This window comes from Euprymna scolopes, chromosome 23 (assembly GCF_053919585.1).
Source record: "Euprymna scolopes isolate OS-2025 chromosome 23, ASM5391958v1, whole genome shotgun sequence".
In the NCBI taxonomy this organism is placed as follows: Eukaryota; Metazoa; Mollusca; class Cephalopoda; order Sepiida; family Sepiolidae; genus Euprymna; species Euprymna scolopes.
The window spans coordinates 103,762,943-103,783,285 of NC_136504.1; the positions used below are offsets into that span (position 1 = coordinate 103,762,943).

The window sequence follows — 20,343 nt, forward strand, 5'->3', positions numbered from 1 at the left end:
AAAAATGTTCTTGTCACATGTATCAAACGTCGCATAGGCTTAAAAACGTTTTATGTTATATTATTAAAAAGGCCTGGAAAATATGGGAAATGTTTTTATAAGGGATTGAAACTCGTATTTATGTTTACTACGAATTGTGTGAGAATATAAAAGAAAAAAAAACAAAATAAATACGTAAAACTATTACTAAAAATACTATTAAAATGATTTTGAATATTAAAAATAGCATCAAAATGAATTTTGTAAAATATTTTTTAGAAAATAATTATTAAAATACTATTAAAATATTTTTAAATATTAAAAATTAAATCGAAATCAATACATTATTTTCGATATTGTCAATACAGGAATGACGCTCCCTTTTTATGAAACTACCTGATGTTATTCATATACTTTATGAATGTAGTCGAATGGAAATCCAGAATAAAAATAGATACTATTAAAATATTTTAAAATATTAAATTAATATTATTAATCTATTAGTCTATTATAAAAAGTTCATTATATCATTTTTTCTCCATCACCTTTTTTGAAAACTTGAATTTTGTCTGGAGAATGCTATGAAAATTGACAATGAATATATGTATGAAATTTCTATATGTGCTTCTTTTTTAATATACCACTAGATGGAATGTTAAAAAGCACTGCAACTTTAATAAAAAAAAATTCCATTTTAAAAGATTAAAAAACAAATATTCTATTCAGTATTAAAAAATAATAAATACGAGACTGCTTATTTCTAAAACTTAAATCAAAACCAAATTACGACTGATAAGAACGTCAATTTTGTAGAAACTTCCTTTAAAATATTTTGAACTTATATATATATATATATATATATATATATATATATATATATATATATATATATATATTGGATCAAGTATCTATCATCATACGATCCATTGCATTTAATTTCTGTAAAATCAGATGCAAACAATTATGGGAAACAAACCACATTCTTGTGAAATATGTGGTCATTCTTTCACTCAAAAATCATATTTGTTGCGTCACATACAAACACATACAGGAGAGAAACCATATTCTTGTGATGTATGTGGTTTTTCTTTTACACGGAAGTCAACGCTGTTACGTCATATGCCAACACATACGGGAAAGAAACAACATTCCTGTGAATTATGTGGTTCTACTTTTGTGCAGAAGTCAAGTTTGTTAAACCATATGACCATACATACAGGAGACAAACCATATTCTTGTGAAATATGCGGTTTTTCTTTTGCACAGAATTCAACTTTATTGAGTCATATTCGAACACATACAGGAGAAAAACCATATTCTTGTGAAATATGTGGTTATTCTTTTGCACAGAATTCAACTTTATTGCGACATATGCCAACACATACGGGAGAGAAAGCACATTCTTGTGAAGTATGTGGTTCTTCTTTTTCACGGAAATCAACACTCTTGTGTCATATGCAAAAACATACAAGAGGGAAACCACATTCATGTGAAATATGTGGTTCTTCTTTTGTGCTGAAGGCAAATTTGTTGCGTCATATGCTAACACATACGGGAGAGAAACCACATTCTTGTGAAATATGTGGTTCTTCTTTTGCACGGAAATCACATTTGTTGCGTCATACACGAACACATACAGAGAACTTGAATGCCTACAAGACACTGTCCTCGAGTGTCTAAGGTCTCTCTGTACAGGGGTTTGTCAGAACAATCTGGCATGAGGATACTTTTTCCATAGAAGTAAACCCTGACCAAATATTCAAAATCACATAGTATTCGCAGCCCAAATAGGATCTCACTATGGCTACTCCACAGCTTTTCCGAGGAATGGTGCACCTTCTCCATGTGATATTACATCAAGTAATAGCACGAAGCTGGATACTCCACCAGACTAGATAAATTCTTGTCCTGGAATCCAGTAAGACCAAGAGACCAACATGAAAGATATACTACAACGTATAAAAATGGTTAATTGGAGAGAGGAAAATTATGTTGTCAATTCTTTACTAACTCAGTGCTTGAGAGATAAAGAACTTAAACGGAACATTCGAATATCTATGTATCTCATATACAGTTCAAGTGTTAGCCCCTGGTTGTGGGCCCCTTGATGTCTGTGAACTTCGACTGGAGTAAAATAAAACAAAAAAAAGAGAAATAACCATATTCTTCTGAAGTATGTGGTTCTTTTGCACGAAAGGAACATTTGTTGCATCATATGCAAACACACATGGGAGAGATCTTTAATGCTGACTAGAAACTATACTTGAATCCCTAAGAACTTTGTATAGGGTTTAATCTGAAATACCTGCCATGTGAATAAATGGTGGGGTTAATGAAATTTCAGGTACATTTTTTCAATTTATCCAAGATACTCAAATAGGACAAAAGCACCAGCCAAAATAGTGTAACAGTATTTTTTCATAGTCTGATAGTTGATATGTAGAGACAGAAAATGGGCTCAAGTATAAGTAAATGTTTAGAATGATAGAGAAAACTGATTTAACAAGAAGCAGAAAGAGCATTGTATTTAATATATGAACTGCAAGAAAGATTTGATGGGAACGATAAACCAAGATGTTTTAGTATCGCTTTTTCATTGGGACCAAGCCATTTATGAAAAATCTCATGAAGGAAAATGACACACCTCTGGTTGGAAGACAACAGCTGAGCCTGAACAGGATAAAACAAAACAATATCAGCTGTTAAAATGTGAAAGAACAGCGCTAAAATCATTGAGAGAAGAATTGTCAGAGAAAAAGATGAGCAAAGAGATCAGATTTATCATTAGAAGATGAACTGACATTGAGACCATAAAAAAGTAATACCTATATTATAGATTCTAAAAAATTTATGAGATAGATGCATGAATGCTTTGGGAATCACTAGATTTAACCCCAGAAATTATTCTCTTGCGAGCATTGCTATCTTTTCTAAATGATTGTCAAGAAACCTTAGCATCATCCCAATGATAATGATTGAAATAATAATTACGATGGGTAATGGCAGAATAAGAAAAAGATGAAAACAAGGATGAAGCATTAGTATGCTTTGAAATTGACGATGAAGAATGAAGATGTTACTTCTCACAGCAGCAATGGGAGACATACCAAAAATTAACATAGGAAGCTGAAAAGCACATCACAATCAGCCTTCTTGTAAGTAAACGTCATCCTATAAGAGGGACGATCAATTAAAGAGTTAACAAAAACCAATCTCAACATCAACAACTGTATGACTACAAGAATCCAATGAAGTAGAAGAGGAAATAATACTTAATTCAAGAACAAAAGTAATAAAAAGATCGAGTAAAAATCGTTGAAGATCCGTATTAGAAAAGCGTGTAAAGAAAATGACAATTTGAGACAAGTCATGTGACAAAGAAAAGTTAAGACATTTCATCAGCAAAATCTGATTAGAGTGAAAAATATCAGAATAGTAAAGCAGTAAAGTCACCGAATACATAGATCTTGATCAATGAAGTTTATTATCAATAATGATGAATATATGATTAATTGAAGAGTTGTCATGGTCAGAAAAGATGTATGAAAAAGGAGTAGACTGCAGCAACCTCAAACAAACGGACATCAATGAGATTCAAAACTGGAGACATGAATGAACAATGGGGAAATCCTTGCAAAGAAAAATATCAAGACCAGGCAATTGTGTGAAAGAGTCTAAATGGGCAAGAGACAAATACCCCCCTCCATCATGTCGATCATTCCTATCGATAGAAGAACCAAAATTTGCACAAAAAAAGAAACTTCAGGTAAGTTTTATTTGAGTTCTCTAATTTTACTGTTAGGAATAGCAAGGTGTTTGTTGTGTGTGTCTGCAGAATGCATTATAAAATAATATATAAATAAAAAGGAGAAAGGTAGAATCAGTTCAAGACGAATAAAACTTGAAAGAGAGGCTACTATGAATATTGAATCCAATGGGTTTTAAACAGGTTATTGAAAAGGATGAACTCTTCTAGAAAACAATAGACACTAACTCATTGCACAAATGAAAATTGATTCACCAAAGTCCACCATCGGATAACATCTTCCTTCTAAGGCAATCCTATTTTTTCCATGTACTCTTTTATAGCGTCCCCTATTAGCAAGAAAATCTCACACATTGAATGGTTCGGTTGCACCCCTGCATTAAAAAAAAAATCCTGAATACTTTAAAGTGCAAGAGAATAAGTATTTTTTAAAAGTGAACACTTATAACAATGAAGAAAATTTGGGACACTAAAAACGTACACAAATTATTAGATTCATATTTTCAATCCATTTCGTGAAACAAATTTCCTTGATTTATTTTTTAATTCCTTTAAAGCATTTTGCGGTGACAAGATGTTCGGAGTCTGAATTTTACCATGAAAAGAGAATTTAAAAATGCTAATTTTCTTTTTAGATTTGAAACCGTCGATTATTTTGTGTTTTTATATACTTTGAACACGAAACAGTGAAAAAATGTTTGCTTCATTTAAAATTTATACAATTAAAAATTTCTTACATAATCGATAAAATGTAGATTTTCAAATTCGAAAATAAAACAAGATAAAACAACGCAATTGACAGTTCAAAATGTTTATTTTGATTATTCTCTTAGTAAATGTTGTCACCTCCCTTATATTTTTACCTATTCGACAAATTTGCTAAAATAATACTAAATTTATGTAGTAATACTTACCTTCTCTTCTTTTATAATATGCTTTCATAAATGAAACGATATTTCAAATATGACTGCTCATCTAAAAATCCAAGATGGCAAACGGAAGAGCATGTTCATAAAAAATTTAAGAGGAAAATAAAATAAAACATCATTTTGAAATATGGCAGACCTCCTAGGTTTATATCACAAGTAAAATAAGCATTATTTGATTTATCTCAATATTTTAATATTTACATAAGAGGAAAAAGATAAGTCTTCATCTTCATTAAATTGATATTAACTGAAAGCAACAACTGGACATTATTCCATTTTCAGTTAAAGGTTTGGTATTTATGGTATTTTCTCAGTCTTAAAAATAAATTTTCTTAGGGATAACCTTCTATTTGAGACGGATTGACTTTATTTTATTGCTTATTGTTTTAAGTTTCCTCATTTGTAAAGAGATGCTGATGGGATTTCCTTTCTCGGTAAGTCAGTTCTCACTATTATCTGACCTTGTGTCTACCATTTGCCACTGGGAGGCATAAAAAAAAATTAAAGCCTTCAGATTAGGTTCAAAGTATATTATCTGTTTCCGTTATCATAAAGCCATACACCCAAGGATTATCTCTATTCAGATGACTTTAGAGTAGAGGGAAATAAAGCTTGCTTTGACTGTATGTATACTTTGAGACTTTTTTAGGCGTCTCTTGGCTACTTTGGGACAATATATGTATTTGTGTGGGCATTGCGTCTTGGCAAGGAGTGTAAACATGTTTTGTGTGTGTGTGTGTGTGTGTGTGTGTGAGAGAGAGAGAGAGAGAGAGAGAGAGAGAGAGAGAAAAGAGTAGAAACATAAATAGTAGCCTCCCAAGCCACAAGTGGGCAAAAGAGGTAGAAAGGTTTTGCTCATCATTGTGTGCTGATTTTTGGTACTTCTGCAGTTTAGAATCCATTTTTCTGTGAATCGTGCTCGGCAACACCAGGTGAATGACGGAAACCAGCATTTTATACTAAGTGAATGGAAGTCAATAAAAAACAAACAAAAAAAAGAAAGAAAATAAAACAAACAACATACCGCACTAATTTAATAAATTTTACTGTTTTATTTATTTATTTATTTATTTATTGCAACTGTGTTTATTTGTTTGTTTTGGGGGAGGTTATAAAGGTTTAATTTTTTAATTAATGAACAAATATATTTTTTGTTTGTTTGTGTATGGAAAGTTATTTTTGTATTGTATTCTTTGAATTAAAAACGTATTTGTACACTTTTTTGGTTTATGGGTATGTAAATATGTTTAGTTTAATATGTTGAATGAAACAGGTGTATTTTTTGGTATTTAGTTTTTTTTCCAAAGGAAAATTAGGAGCAGCCGAGGACGGCATTTTTTATATGCATTTTTCTGCAAAAAATATTTCTCCTTGAAATAGTTTTTATGCTTTTTTTTTTTTAGGTTTGGTTGTGTTTGTTATTTATTGTGGGTTATCTTTAGGCTTATACTTTTGGGAAATATGTGGTTTCCTTAGGATAGGCTAGTTTTTTAAGGATAGTATTTTCTACTGGTTGAAGTAAATCAGCCGACGACATCAAGGAAGATTGAGAAAGGTCGTTATATAATGTAGAAAGAAGGCCTTGAATCGAGCAGCTTTCTATTATATGTTTTATGATAAAGACAAGGATTCTTTCCAAATTTTAGTCTTTAGATAAGTTGCGTTTGGTTCCACGCTCTCTTTTATTTCATTGTTTCGTCTCCTTCCATATCCATTCCACATGATTTGTGGTAGCCTTAGTCGTAGGGTCCACAAAATTAAGGCACTTGTTAACTGTATATGCCCTTCTAAATCCTAGTTTTAAGTATGTTTTCCAGCAGTGACTATTGTGATATCCCTGATATATGGCATAATCACATTGACACACCGGTTCCCATGAGATCACCGAAGTTAAGCAACGTTGAGCCTGGTCATTACTAAAATGGGTGACCAATTTGGGAAGTCCAGGTGCTGTATGTAGGAGGACGTCGACACCTCCCTGCAAAAAGTTGCAAAAACCTAACATCGTAATCTTCCCTAACGGGGATATACGTGCGATTGGGGACCGCTTGTGAATTTCATACTCCCATGAAACTTCCTTCTTCGGAGAAAGCCGGTTAAACCCTGAATAGGGTTGGTGCTAACTGAGAACACGCACATTGTGATCCCTAGCAATATGTATTTCTTAATTAGCGGAAGGAGGGTTTCTGATTTATGGTCTAGGACTGTGATAAGAAAACCCTCCTCAGCAGGGTCATATCCTCCGAAGACCCAGATCGGTTTGATAACCCTCCCGACATAATGTTTCTGTTTATTAAAAACGAATTTGTCAACTTCCACTGTTTACTCTCGGGTCTGCCAGGGATTCCTTAGGAAATAGTCTTGGCAAATATCCGTCAAGAAGGTTTTCCAGTCAGGGAGAGTGTGATCCGACCCAATATAGCTCTCTCGCCACAGGTTTTTGTGTGTAGCCATTTCCTAGTCCCACAAATATAAAGCATATAATTATTGGTAGCCAGAGATATGGCCTCTGGAAAAGGATGCTATGGCACAAGGAGGTCCAGTGTCTGCAGTGGTTATTACTGCACCTCCAACCGAACTGTCGGTTACACTTTGTTGTTTCCAGACACATATGATGACATATTTACACCTCCTCTCCGTTGTTAGCAGCCGTTTTTCCTGACAAAACATGAGGATCGCTTTTGGAGATTTACAAATAACTTCCAGCCTGGAATAGTTCGTTTTCACAAAACTTGTTTCTTGAAGGTCAATGATACCCTACCCTTTTTTTCCTTTAAAACTCTTTCCTTTCTTTTTTCTTCCAATTTTTTCCATCTGCTCGCTAGCTTGCGTCTCTCTTTGCTGACTCAATATAATCTGGCAGTTTCCCTTGTTTGCTGGGCTTTGCCGAGTGAGGCAGAAAAATTGGGCAATAAAGTGCAGAAGTACCGATTTTTTAACAACTTTTATCGAAACAACGTTAAATAATGTTTAAATCAGTTTGGATTATAGAATAATTTCTCTTTAAGTATAATATTATGGTATGGCTTACGTGTTTTTATTCAATTAATACAATAGGATTGAGGAGCTTTTAAATACTATAATGGACGAACTTTTTTAGTATCAACTTTAAAAAAGCATTTGTACACTTTTTTTGTTTGGTTTGAGGGGTATCTAAATATTTTTAGTTTAATAATTTTTCAATGAAACATGTGTATTTTTTGGTATTCAATTTCTTTTTAAATATCTAAAAAAAATTTGGAGGGGCCAACGACGGCATTTTTTATAAGCATTTTTCTGCAAAAGATATTTCTCCTAGAAATAGGTTTTATTGTTTTTTTTTAAGTTTGGTTGTTAGTGTTTGTCATTTATTGTGGGTTATCCTTAGGCTTATACTTTTTTTGGACAATATGTAGTTTTCTGATGGTAGCCTATTTCCTTAAGGATAATGTAAAGCAGCCGACAACAGCAAGGAAGGCTGAGAAAGGTTATATAATGTAGACAGAAGGTCTTGAATTGGGTAGCTTTCTACTATATGTTTTATGATGAAGACAAGGATTTTTTCCAAATGTTTTTAGTCAATTTATATAATAGGTACTTTTAACACAATGAGGATCTTTTAAATCCGATAATAGATGAACTTATTTAGTATCAACTTTAGATCCATGTTTCAGATTAGCTGATTGAGCTGTCTTTGCAGATGCACGATGATAATAATAAAATGGAATAGATTAAAAATTGTACAAGGAAAATGGCAAAAATTAATGACTTAGGAAAATTGCACAACGTTGAAGTTCCTAAGGAGGGTCCGACAGCAAAATAGCATAGAAAAAACTTACACAAGTTAGAATGGCACAAGTTAATAAATTAGAAAAATAGCGCAACGTTAAAGTTTCCCCATTTGTAAGAAGCCAACGGCAAAATAGCACAAATAAAAATCGTACTTATTAGAATGACACAAGTTAAGAAATTCGAAAAAAAATGGCACAAAATGAAAACAGAACAGTGGTTCCCAACCTTTAAATCAAGACCCTCTAATTATACATCTTATGACATGATTGATACCCACTAGTTTTAGTTGTCTATGTTTGATTATATATTACTAGTTGACTAGCTCTATAAGCAAGAGACAAACATAATAAATAAACCAAATTTAGACAAAGTCGAAGTTAGTTTGAGTGTAAAGATCTTTTGTTTTTAAATGCGGATATAATTTTGTTTTGAATTGGATCTTACTATCTTACTATGCATTCCAGATTTTGCTGAAGTCATTCTGACATTTTGATCTATATTTTCACATGTGCCATTGTTTTCTATTTGTAACCGCGTGCCATTTTACCTGTACCATTATTACCTCAATTCATTTTTGCAGCCAGACTAAAGGTCTCCTGTTGGAGAGCAGGAATCATATTATAAACAGTGCCTAATCCTTCAGGTACGGGACACATAAACAAATCCGTTCCTTGGCTTAGGATCAAAGTTAATTATTTATTCTTGTTAAGGAAGCAATGCTGCCAGGCATTATCTCGATTGTTAGGAAAGTGGATTAGTTAATTGCCTGAATAGCTACCTTTCTTGAAAAAATGCTAAGAGTCCCTGCCAAGCTGTGTGCGTAACAGATTTTACTTTGTGGGGTATCAGACTTGAGTGCCTCTTTTGTGGGGCTGAATCTTCTTCTGTAAAGTGAAGTTGTGTTTTATATTGTTAGTGTGGGAGACACATTTTTTTAACAATGTAACCTTATTTTTTTTACGAAAATCCTTTATTATTTTATATTTACACCCAGTTATTACTTTGTTTTTCATGGGATATGCTTGTTATATGGGGGAGTTGACAAGTGTCGAAACCATTATTGTGCCACCCGAAAACTTTCATTCTTCACGAATGTTATCTTTTATTGTCATAACAAGTTTTTGAATAATATTAATCGTTTGTTTTAATATAGCGTTTTTATTATTTGTTGCTGTAAGTTTTTGTACGTCGACGACTATTTGTTAAAGAGAAAGAATTGTATGGTTGAGAAGACATTCCCAGATATTCCATAGCTTGATATCTTCTGAAGTAGAACTTCATGCCAAACCCTATCAAAATCTTTTGATATATCAAGAGCTAATGCTCTTGAGAGGAATGCTCCGCTCATACATTCACTGATTGTATGTAAAATTATATCAGTAAACAAACTGTTAATCTCGCAAGACAAAAACATATTGCTTGTCATCAAGTAGGTTGTTTTTGCTGATGTAGTTGACAATTTCTCTGTTTAACACGGATTCACGTTAATTTCTCATGATTAAGGCTATTGTTGCATGAGGGACTGAACAAGAGTTTTCACCGGCTGGAGTTACGCCCCCTTACCGGTGTACTCATGTTTGGCATATGTAAATAAAGACGCCATTAGAAGCTGATCTGTCGTTATGTCTTATTCAATCTATTGACATCCTCGATAATGACACATGGTGGCCGCGAGTGGGATAAAGATATGTCTAAGTAAGATGTACAAAAGGATAAGAAGCGGAAAGTTATTTGCAGAAACAGATAAGTAACTTTATTGTTCTTGTTTAAAATTGTAATTCGTACGTACGTCACGTGGAGAAAAAATGTCGGAAGGAAGCATGGAAGAAACAAACAGACCAGTGGCTGGCATAAGACCACCAGCGGCCTTATGTATGGAAGATAATTTATCGGCAAACTGGAAGTTGTTTAAACTGAAATGGCATAACTACGCCATTATTACGCGTTTGACGAGACAGTCATTACAATATCAAACGGCACTTTTGCTTCACACGTTGGGAGATGACGCATTGAAAGTTTACTACGGATTTCAATTTCTAACACCTGAGGATGAAAGAACACCCACCGAAATTATTCAGGCATTCGATAAATACGCTATAGGGGAAACGAATGAGACCTACGAGCGTTACGTATTTCATTCTAGAAAGCAAGGAGGATCAGAGACTGTGGAATCCTTTATTACGGCACTTCGGACGTTAGTAAAAACGTGCAATTTTTGTGACAATTGCGTTTCATCAGTACTCAGAGATCAGGTAGTGCTGGGAATACACAATCCCCAGACGCAAGCTGAATTATTGAAAATAAGACAGTTAGACTTACAAAAATGTATTGACATTTGTAAGCTGTCTAAAAATGCCACGGTCCAGTCCAGAATCCTAAGGCCAGAAGGAGTGAATAAGGTTGATTTTAAACCGAGGAGAAAGACATCGGCACAAACTGACAGAGGTTGCTGGGCGTGTGCACTGCGGCATGGACAGAGAAAAGAGTTATGTCCTGCATTTGCAAAGACCTGTTATCAATGTAATGGGAAAAACCACTTTGCCGCGAAATGCAAAGTATCAAGGAAAAAGAAGGTGCAGGCTGTCAAAACCCAATATGAGGACCAGGAAAACGACAGTAGTAGTTCAGACTATGGACAGGTAGACAACATAACGATTAAGGAAAAGGTGAATGCTGTGAGTCAAGAGGTGATAAAGGCGGAAATGATGGTGAAAGGAAAACCAATTGCTTTTCAGCTCGATAGTGGAGCGTCCGTGAACATATTGAATGTGAAACACGTGATTGGAAAAACACTGGAACATTCAAATAAGACCCTTGTCATGTGGAATGGAGCAGAAGTGAAGCCGTTAGGAGAGTGTCGAGTTAAAATGATAAACCCCAAAACTGGACAGAAATATGCAGTTAAGTTTGTCATTGTGAAAGAGGATTTCCATCCCTTACTGGGAGCAAATGCAATCCAGAAAATGGAACTCGTCACAATCAATAACGACAAATTCAAAATGGTCGCCAAAGTTTCCCAAATAAATGAATCCAGCACCCAGTACGCGGACAGCATTATCAATGACTTCAGAGATGTATTCAAGGAAGAATTGGGTCAATTACCAGGAGAGGTACATTTGCAGGTGGATCCAGGAGTAACACCAAATGTTGCAGCAACACGGAGAATACCAGTGGCACTTAAAGACAAGCTAAAAGTCGAGTTGGAAAAACTGGTTAAGAAGAATGTTATTGAACCAGTGAGCGACCCAACACCATGGGTAAGTGCGTTAGCACTGGTAACTAAGAAAAATGGAAGCCTGCGGATATGTATAGACCCAAGACCACTGAATAAGGCTCTGAAGAGGGAACATTTTCAGTTACCTACACTGGACGATTTACTACCAGAACTGGCTGACAGCAAGGTATTTTCTACCCTGGATCTACGAGACTTCCCAGAAACCCTTAAGAAGAACATTTTTATATTCTAATTTTAATGTAATGTCCTTCATAGTAATACTTATACATTCCTAATATGATTATAAAGAAATTGTAATATCTTAATTCTCTATTCGGGAAAATGTCATTCTATTACATCGACAAAGAAATACCAGACTAATCACGGTACATAAACTGGGTCTCCGAATTTACGGATTTCACGGTTGCTACAACTACTGGCTTCACATTGTGATAGATTATACATTGAGATGGGATTAAGAAATACTAAAACCCAAATGGTTCCAATTACTAATCGTCACTCTTTCTGTAGTCTTTCTCGACGCGCTCTCTTCGTCACTTTTTAAAGCTACTAAGTTTAAATATGAATATGTTAATTCAGAGTATTTTCAGCTAATTTTCCTGAAAATGATTTCTGAGCAACTTGAACAACCGGTTGAACTAAAGGAACGCACGAACTTTTCTATGTTTTCAAAAGATTCATGTCTCTATGATTATATTTAATTGTGACAGCTGTTCAGTGAACTTCTTTATCCTAACACGTGTTGGGCTAAGAGCATTTACTAATATGAAAATAACTTTAGATCTTCTTTATAACTTTATATCTCTTGTACAACTATGTTCTGATATGAATTGTGTTATAAATTTCTTTATACTTTCTAACTTGTGACCCTTCAATTTTGTCGATATTTTATTTATTCCCATGTAATATGCACACATGTTTACACCCATATTTACACACACACACGGAGACACCAACACTAACAAAGACAAGGACACACACGCATATATATATATATATATATATATATATATATATATATATATATGTGTGTGTGTGTGTGTGTGTGTGTGTGTGTGTGTGTGATAAATAGGACAGGAGAACTGAGTGAGCTTAAAGTAAGCTTTATTTCACTAAGAACAACGCGGAGAAGCGAGTCCACGTGTTCTACATTTCATACATAGGATAAAAACTAAAGGGAAATAATTCGCTTCCGGTAAGGGAAGTAATTCGCTTCCGGAAGGCATAGAAGAGAGTTCTTCTTTTGTCAGCACATTCTCCGCCACTCAGAGGAATCTGAGGCCGTATGATGATCTTAGGATGTAGAGTTACCAGGAACTGCAGGAGCGGGTTTCTGTTTAAGCTGCAAAGCAAAAGAGAAAAGAAAAGTTCAAAGCAGATAGTTTTCAGCTAAATATTGGGGGCTTCGTCGAACTCTAGTAGAGCGTCGAAGATTCGGCACCTCATTGTCCTCCGATGATCTCCTCTGTGGATCGTCTGATTGGGGAGAAGTAGGAACCGAATTCACGAGGGGAGAGTTTTCGTGCACTCGTGGCAGGGGGTCCGAATCGGGCTGCTGAGGTACGTCCTGTAGCTGTTGGTTCTCCGGCACGGGATCTAATTCTGCCTCTAGAATGCTCGATCTATCACCCAATGGAGATAAGTGGCGTAGGGACACTGTCGTCTCCCGTCCATTATTGAAACGGATATGAGCATAGTTAGGATTGACTTCAAGTAGGTCTACAGGCTCGACTAGGGGCTCGTATTTGCTCCCGCGTACATGTCGCTTTAAAAGAACAGATTTAGCATCTGTTAGCCAGGTGGGCATAGTATTCCCAGTGGCTGATTTCCTTTGGAAATTAAAGAGACGTTCGTGAGGAGTGCTGTTTGTAGAGGTGGAAAGCAATGAGCGGATGCTGTGGAGGGCTACATCTAGCACACTTTCCCAATTTGTAACATGGAGATTTCTTGAGCGTAGAGCTAGACTCACTGTTTGCCAGATAATACCGTTATATCTTTCCACTTGTCCATTACCTTGAGGATTGAAGGCAGTTGTTCTGCTAGTAGCAATGCCACGAGAAAGTAAGCATTCTCTTAGTTCGTCTGACATGAAGGCTGTTCCACGATCAGAATGTACAAAGGAAGGATTTCCAAGCATGGAGAATAAGCTAATTAGGTGTTTTCGGACAGTAGCAGCTGAGATGTCGGCACAGGGGAAAGCGAAGGGGAAACGAGAGTATTCGTCAACCACTGTCAGAAGGTACCGGTTGCGAGAATTTGAGGGTAACGGCCCCTTAAAGTCCACGCTTATTCTTTCGAATGGTTGACTTGCTTTAATGAGAATCTGAGGTGCCAACTTAAAGAACCTAGGTTTTACTTCAAAACATACCCGGCAAGTCTTCGAAACAGCTCTCACCTCCTCCACAGAGTACGGCAGATTTTTGGTTTTGATGAAATATAGCATCTTGGTTACCCCCGGATGGCATAAGTCTGTGTGTAATAAGTGTAATTTGTCAGCGGAGGTGGCGGAAGAACAAATTCGAGACAGAGTGTCTGCAGTAACATTTTGTTTCCCTGGTCGATAAGCAATATCATAGCTAAAACAGGCAAGTTCTAACTTCCATCTTGTTATCTTTTCATTTTTTATTTTGCTCTTTCCTTTAGGGTCGAACATAAAAGAGACAGACTTTTGGTCAGTGGTTAGCTTAAAATGCTTCCGAGCAGTAAATGTCGCCATTTTTGGATCGCCTCCACAATTGCATAGGCCTCCTTTTCCACTGAGGAGTGCTTTTGCTCGGCGGAGGTTAATGTTCTGGAAAAGAAGGCCACTGACCAAGAGTTCTGGGCCAGAGAGGTAGCGATGGCATGTTCCGAGGCATCAGTTTCAACCTCAAGGGGAAGAGAGGAATCTATGGCTACTAGAGAGGATTTAGCAATATCTTTCTTTAGGTCCCTAAAGGCGTCGGTTTGTTCCTTAGAGAGGGGAAAGTTGGTAATCTTAGTTAGGGGATGTAGTTTCTCAGAGAAGTTAAATATCGACTTTGAATAGTGGGAGAACATTCCCATAGCTCGTCGAAGAGAAGGAGAATCCTGAGGGACAGGCAAGTCCATCAACCCTTTAAGCCTGTCAGTGTCTGGTTTTACCGAACCTTTGCTTATTGTATAGCCGAGCAAGTCTACTGAAACAAGAGAGTAGTGACACTTGCTTTCATTCAGTGTCAGTCCATATTTCTCTACAGCCTTCATAAAACATTTTAAATTAGCATCATGATCTGCCTGATTTTCTCCACAAACTGTAACATTGTCGATGTAGGCGAAGGTTCCTCGGAGGTCTTCTCGTTTGATGATATCGTCGATTATTCGTTGGAAGCTTGCTACTCCATTGGTTACTCCAAACGGAATTCGCCGAAACTGGTACAGGGATCCAGAAGCTTCGACGGCTGTGTATTTTCGTTTTTCCGGCTTGATTGCAACTTGATGATAAGCACTAGTTAGATCAAGAGTGCTAAACACTTGATAAGTGGCAATCTCATTTACCATACCCTCCATTCGAGGAAGAGGATAAGCATCTAGGTGAGTGAAACGGTTTATCGTTTGAGAGTAATCCACAAAAAGTCTCTTCTTGTGATTCTCAGGAGTCACTACGAGCGTTTGGGCTCGCCATGGAGATTGAGAGGGCTCTATAATACCTTCCTTTAGCATGCGGGTTATTTCCGATTTAATAAATTTGGCATCTGGTAGGGTATGTCTCCTGGATTTAACCGCAATTGGGCGACAGTCTGGGGTTAAGTTTGTAAAGAGAGACGGGTAAGGGACATTTTTAATGGCGGTAAGCCCACAAACAGTGAGAGGGGGAGGGGTCCTCCGAAAGGTATTTCTACCGACGAGTGTTGGTTCATAAATGTATGTCCGAGAATTACATCACTGCACAGGTTGGCCATAATCGATAACTTGACATTATCGTACTCCCTTCCATTCAGACCCAGAGATACAACACAATGACCGAGAGTAGAGGACGAATAAGAACTGCTAGCCATCAATTTTTTCTCGGAACTTGGCAGGACCGTCTACCCGAGTACCTTAACTTTGTCAGGATGGATAAAATTTTCTGAGCTCCCAGTATCGATGAGTATCCTCATGGGTTCACCTTTGATTTTTTCCCCATAAGGATGAACGAGAGAGACTCTCCGAAAAGTTAAGAGAAGGAACTGACGAAGCAAGAAGAGACTCACCATAGTTTATAGCAGCAGCAGCAGCAGCAGCAGCAGCAGCAGCCGTTGGCGATCCACAGACTCGAGCGAAATGCCCTTTCTTCTTACAGTTTTTGCAAAAAGAATTTCTGGCGGTGCACCTCGCCCGGTCATGCCTTGGGTTTCCACAGAAGAAGCATTTCTGTCCTGAGAGTGACGCTACTGTGGGTTGCTCCTCGCATCTAGACTGGTTGTCGTCTTCTTCCGTTCCGACTGCAGATATCGACGCAGTCAAGGAGTCCGACTGAGCGTACGATGACAACTGTTTTTGAGCTGTCTCGAGCGTGAGAGCCTGGTCGAACACAGTATGCAGGTCGAGTTTCTTGTTCTCCAGGAGCCTCTGTCTGATGTGGGAGGACTCGATTCCGTTTATGAATGCATCCCTGATGTATTCATCCCTCACTTGTATCGCCGACACAGCCTGAAAGTCACAATACTTAGCAAGTTCTTTTAAGGACTGTAAATACTGGTCCACGCTTTTGTTTCTTTGTTGACGACGCGTTGCCAGTAAATGACGACAGAAGATGCTGTTTTTAGGTTGAACAAAAACCTCTTCTATGGTGTTCATAGATGTCTGGTAGTCATTAACGTCAGAAATGTGTTTATAAATCGCTGGAGACACCAGGTTGATTAATAAATTGAGTTTTAACTCGTCTGTCAGTTGCGGACCACTAACCGCCTCGATAAATATAACAAACGACCTCTTCCAGTGTCGCCATATATCGGCTGCGTCCGCCTTTGTGGGTTCCAAATCAAGGCGTTCGGGTTTCAGGTACTTCTCCATAGTTCTTTAGTGAAATAAATTGTTATAAATAGGACAGGAGAACTGAGTGAGCTTAAAGTAAGCTTTATTTCACTAAGAACAACGCGGAGAAGCGAGTCCACGTGTTCTACATTTCATACATAGGATAAAAACTAAAGGGAAATAATTCGCTTCCGGTAAGGGAAGTAATTCGCTTCCGGAAGGCATAGAAGAGAGTTCTTCTTTTGTCAGCACAATATATATATTATTTCAGGTAAAGAATATTCAAATATAAAGCATGAATTTAACGATGTTTATATAAAAGTGCCCATTAATAAAGAGCAAAGTGTAGCTTTACTTATATTCAAATAAACATTATTTTAATCTCAGTACAACCACAATGCTTTGATCCAATTAGTTATAAAAATAACCAAACGACGTTCGTCAAGTTAAGATTTTTTTTTTCAAATGTAATATCTTCGAATAAAGACGAAAGGACTAATTATACAAAACATTGAAACTTTGAAATTCACGTGTTTTGCTGAAAAAAGAAGAAAAGGAGCGAAGAAGAAAAGAGAAGACAAGGGGAAGGGCGAGAATATAGTTTAGCAGACATTATTTGATTTTACGTTCAGACTAAAGAGTTAACAAATCCAAACAAAACTATTGAGCTCAATTTGGCATTAATCATCTTAAACTTTAATCTCTTTCCTTTATTTTTCAGTCCTCAATTATTACGTGTGTCTGCTTTTTCGCGCTTTCCTTTTGCTGGAAAATGTGCACGCTTCTTTGCTGATCTTCAAGATTCGAACTCAACGTAACGAAATAAGGCAGAAAGGGGAAAATAACAAACCGGTAACAATATCAAAATATTATCGATCTGAGTATAAATTATATTTCAGCATTATTTATATCCTTTGATATTTAGCCATTCCTATTAGAAAAATGCTGCGCTTTCAATTTTTAAAATTTTCTGTCTTTGAAGATTGCGATGCTGGGTATGGAGCAGCCAAAGAAGCTGCCAACATCCCCCTGCTGTTTATTGAAACCAACCTACAGCTCTTTTAGTATGCTCGCTGTTCCCTTAAGTGCAATTGTCTGGATCTCTTTTGCACTTGGTTCACTAGAATTTTTTTTTTTTTTTTACATGGATTTCACCACTTATCAAGGCCCAATGGCCTCTCAGGGATAAGAGTTATTGTATGTACAGTAATCAAAGGGATAGTGTAGCAATAGTATTGGAGAATTGGTAAGGTGTCATTACTTAGGGGGGGCGGTTCATCAGGAATTTGTTTGTGTTGGACTTGAAGACATCCAGGTTGAAGTCGGAAGGGAAACAGGCAAGCGGAACAGTTCCACAGGCGGACAGTTCTAAGAAAGAAGCTTTATTCATGGAATCTACGTTTCGATTTAGGCACAGATAATGAGTGGGGAAAATTATAGAAATATTAGTTAGGTAGGACTTTTCAATTAGAATATATCATGACATGCCGATTAATAATGTACATCCTCTTCCGTCAAAAATGACGGTAAAAATTATCGTTATTAAATCAGAACAATTCAACTGTTAATGACGTCGTACGTATTCGTTATGTGGAAATGTGCTCTTATCAAAATTAGTTTTCTCTTGTTACACAGACTTATATAAAATGAATTGATATTTCTGTTTGCCCATACAAACAAACAAACACACACATATACATACACACACATACACACACACACACACACACACACACACCAAATATCTTAACTTGTTACGAAAAGTGACCACCTGCTGGATTTCGAAAAGCATAAAACATATCCATCTTAGTCTATGAGAGTCAAACCCGAAGTAACACTCAGAGATTAAAGGGGAAATAACTCTCTTTAGTTAAATTAATAAGATTGCTTCCGGTTTTAAATGCAACTGTTGTCAACTATTAATAATTTAAATTAAATTAAATATAAATTAAAATAAAATTAAATAAATCAACTTTAAATAATATTTGTAAAAAGAACAATTAAAACAATTCTATTACAAAAAATAATTAATAACATCGATCTAATTATTAAATCAAATTTTATGTAATTCAACATGCAAATGAGGTTACTCACTGAATGTAGATTTGTTTTTTAATAAATAATATATAGAAAAATCATGCTGAAACAAAAGTGTATCTTTCAGTGTGTTTTCAGCATAAAATTAATTTATGAAATTGTGTATCTTTTGTATATATTAATTGAATTGTGATCATACAAATAGACAGGAATAAGACTTTATTATAAAATACATTAATTGATACAATTATATACATCAATTGATAAACTGTTTTTATATTATGTTTTAATTGATAAACTGTTTTTATATTATGTTTTAATTGATAAACTGTTTTCTATATTTATACAGGTATGTGTGCATAGATTCATACAAGTGTGTTACAGAATATGCGTTCACTTGTGTGAGTTATTGCGGTGATATATATATATATATATATATATATATATATATATATATATATGCGTACATGTTTGTATATACATATGTTTATATATGTGTATATGTTTGTGTGTGAACGAGGTGTTATATATGTGTGGAAACTGGCATGTAAGTGTGTGTATAAACATGGTTGCTTGTATGCAGGAAGATGTTAATATTTAGACAAGTTTTAACGAGTATGTATATTTATATAATGATATCTAATCTATTCTTCATTGAGTTAATCAATTTATTTGCATGTATGTATGTATGCATGTATGTATGGGTATTCTGGAAAATAATTGTTATTTTCTAACTGGGAAAATAACTAGAAATTTAATTTAAGACCGGAAAAGATATACAAAATGTTGAAACGCTCATTGATCCGCACAGACTCTTTTTTTTCCTTTTTTTTACATGGGAGTCACCACTTATCAAGCCACACGGGGATAAGGGTTATTGTGTGTACAGTAGTCAACAGGGATAATATTGTAGTAATCGTTAGTAAGGGAGATTTGATAAAGTGTCTTACTTAAGGGGGAGGTTTATCAGGAATTGGTTTATGTTGGACTTGAAGACATCCAAGTTGTAGTCAGGTGGGAAACAGGCAAACGGAAGAGAGTTTCACAGGCGTACATTTCTAAGAAAGAAGCTTTGTTTATGGAATCTACATTTTGATTTAGGCACAGATAAAGACTGGGGAAAATTATTGACAGTGGTTTCAGCTAGACGGGTGTTTTTCGTGAAAGATTGGCGAGGAGGAACCAGAAATTGGAGCGCAGACAAGCACTTGCCATGGAAATAACGATAAAACAATGATAGACTCGCAACATCTCTATTGTAGGAGAGAGGTTGCAGGGAAGAGAAAAGGGAATCTCCCACTAAGCTACGAAGTCTATTTTGTACTCCATGAAGACAGGATAGGCTGTTTTTTAGCAGCTCCAGCCCAGATGTGGCAGCAGCACTCCATCCTTGAAGGTACTTGGCTTTTATACGGATAGAGACCCACCAGCATTAATACTCTGGGCCTCTGATTTCTGCCTGTCACTGAGAAGGTTATTATTGTATGTCACTAAGAAGGTTATTTCTGCTGAGGTAGTTGACTACTTCTCTATTTAATATGGATTCCAGCAACTTACTCATGACACACAGGAGACTTAGTGGTTTGTTCTGAGAGGGAGATGACTTATTGCCCGAATTCTTAAGTACACGGCATACTGATAACTTTTCCCAA

The 20,343-nt window shown here is 35.9% G+C and overlaps 1 long non-coding RNA gene and 1 pseudogene across 1 annotated transcript; both read left to right on the forward strand.

Annotated features, from left to right (window-relative positions):
• The first annotated feature begins 879 nt into the window (after positions 1-879).
• Positions 880-18,613, forward strand: LOC145246101 (uncharacterized). Its single transcript, XR_013863085.1, has 2 exons — positions 880-3,745; positions 17,376-18,613. It is a non-coding gene; the product is annotated as an uncharacterized LOC145246101 (long non-coding RNA).
• On the forward strand, positions 6,515-6,633 carry LOC145246354 (5S ribosomal RNA; annotated as a pseudogene).
• Positions 18,614-20,343: the final 1,730 nt, after the last annotated feature.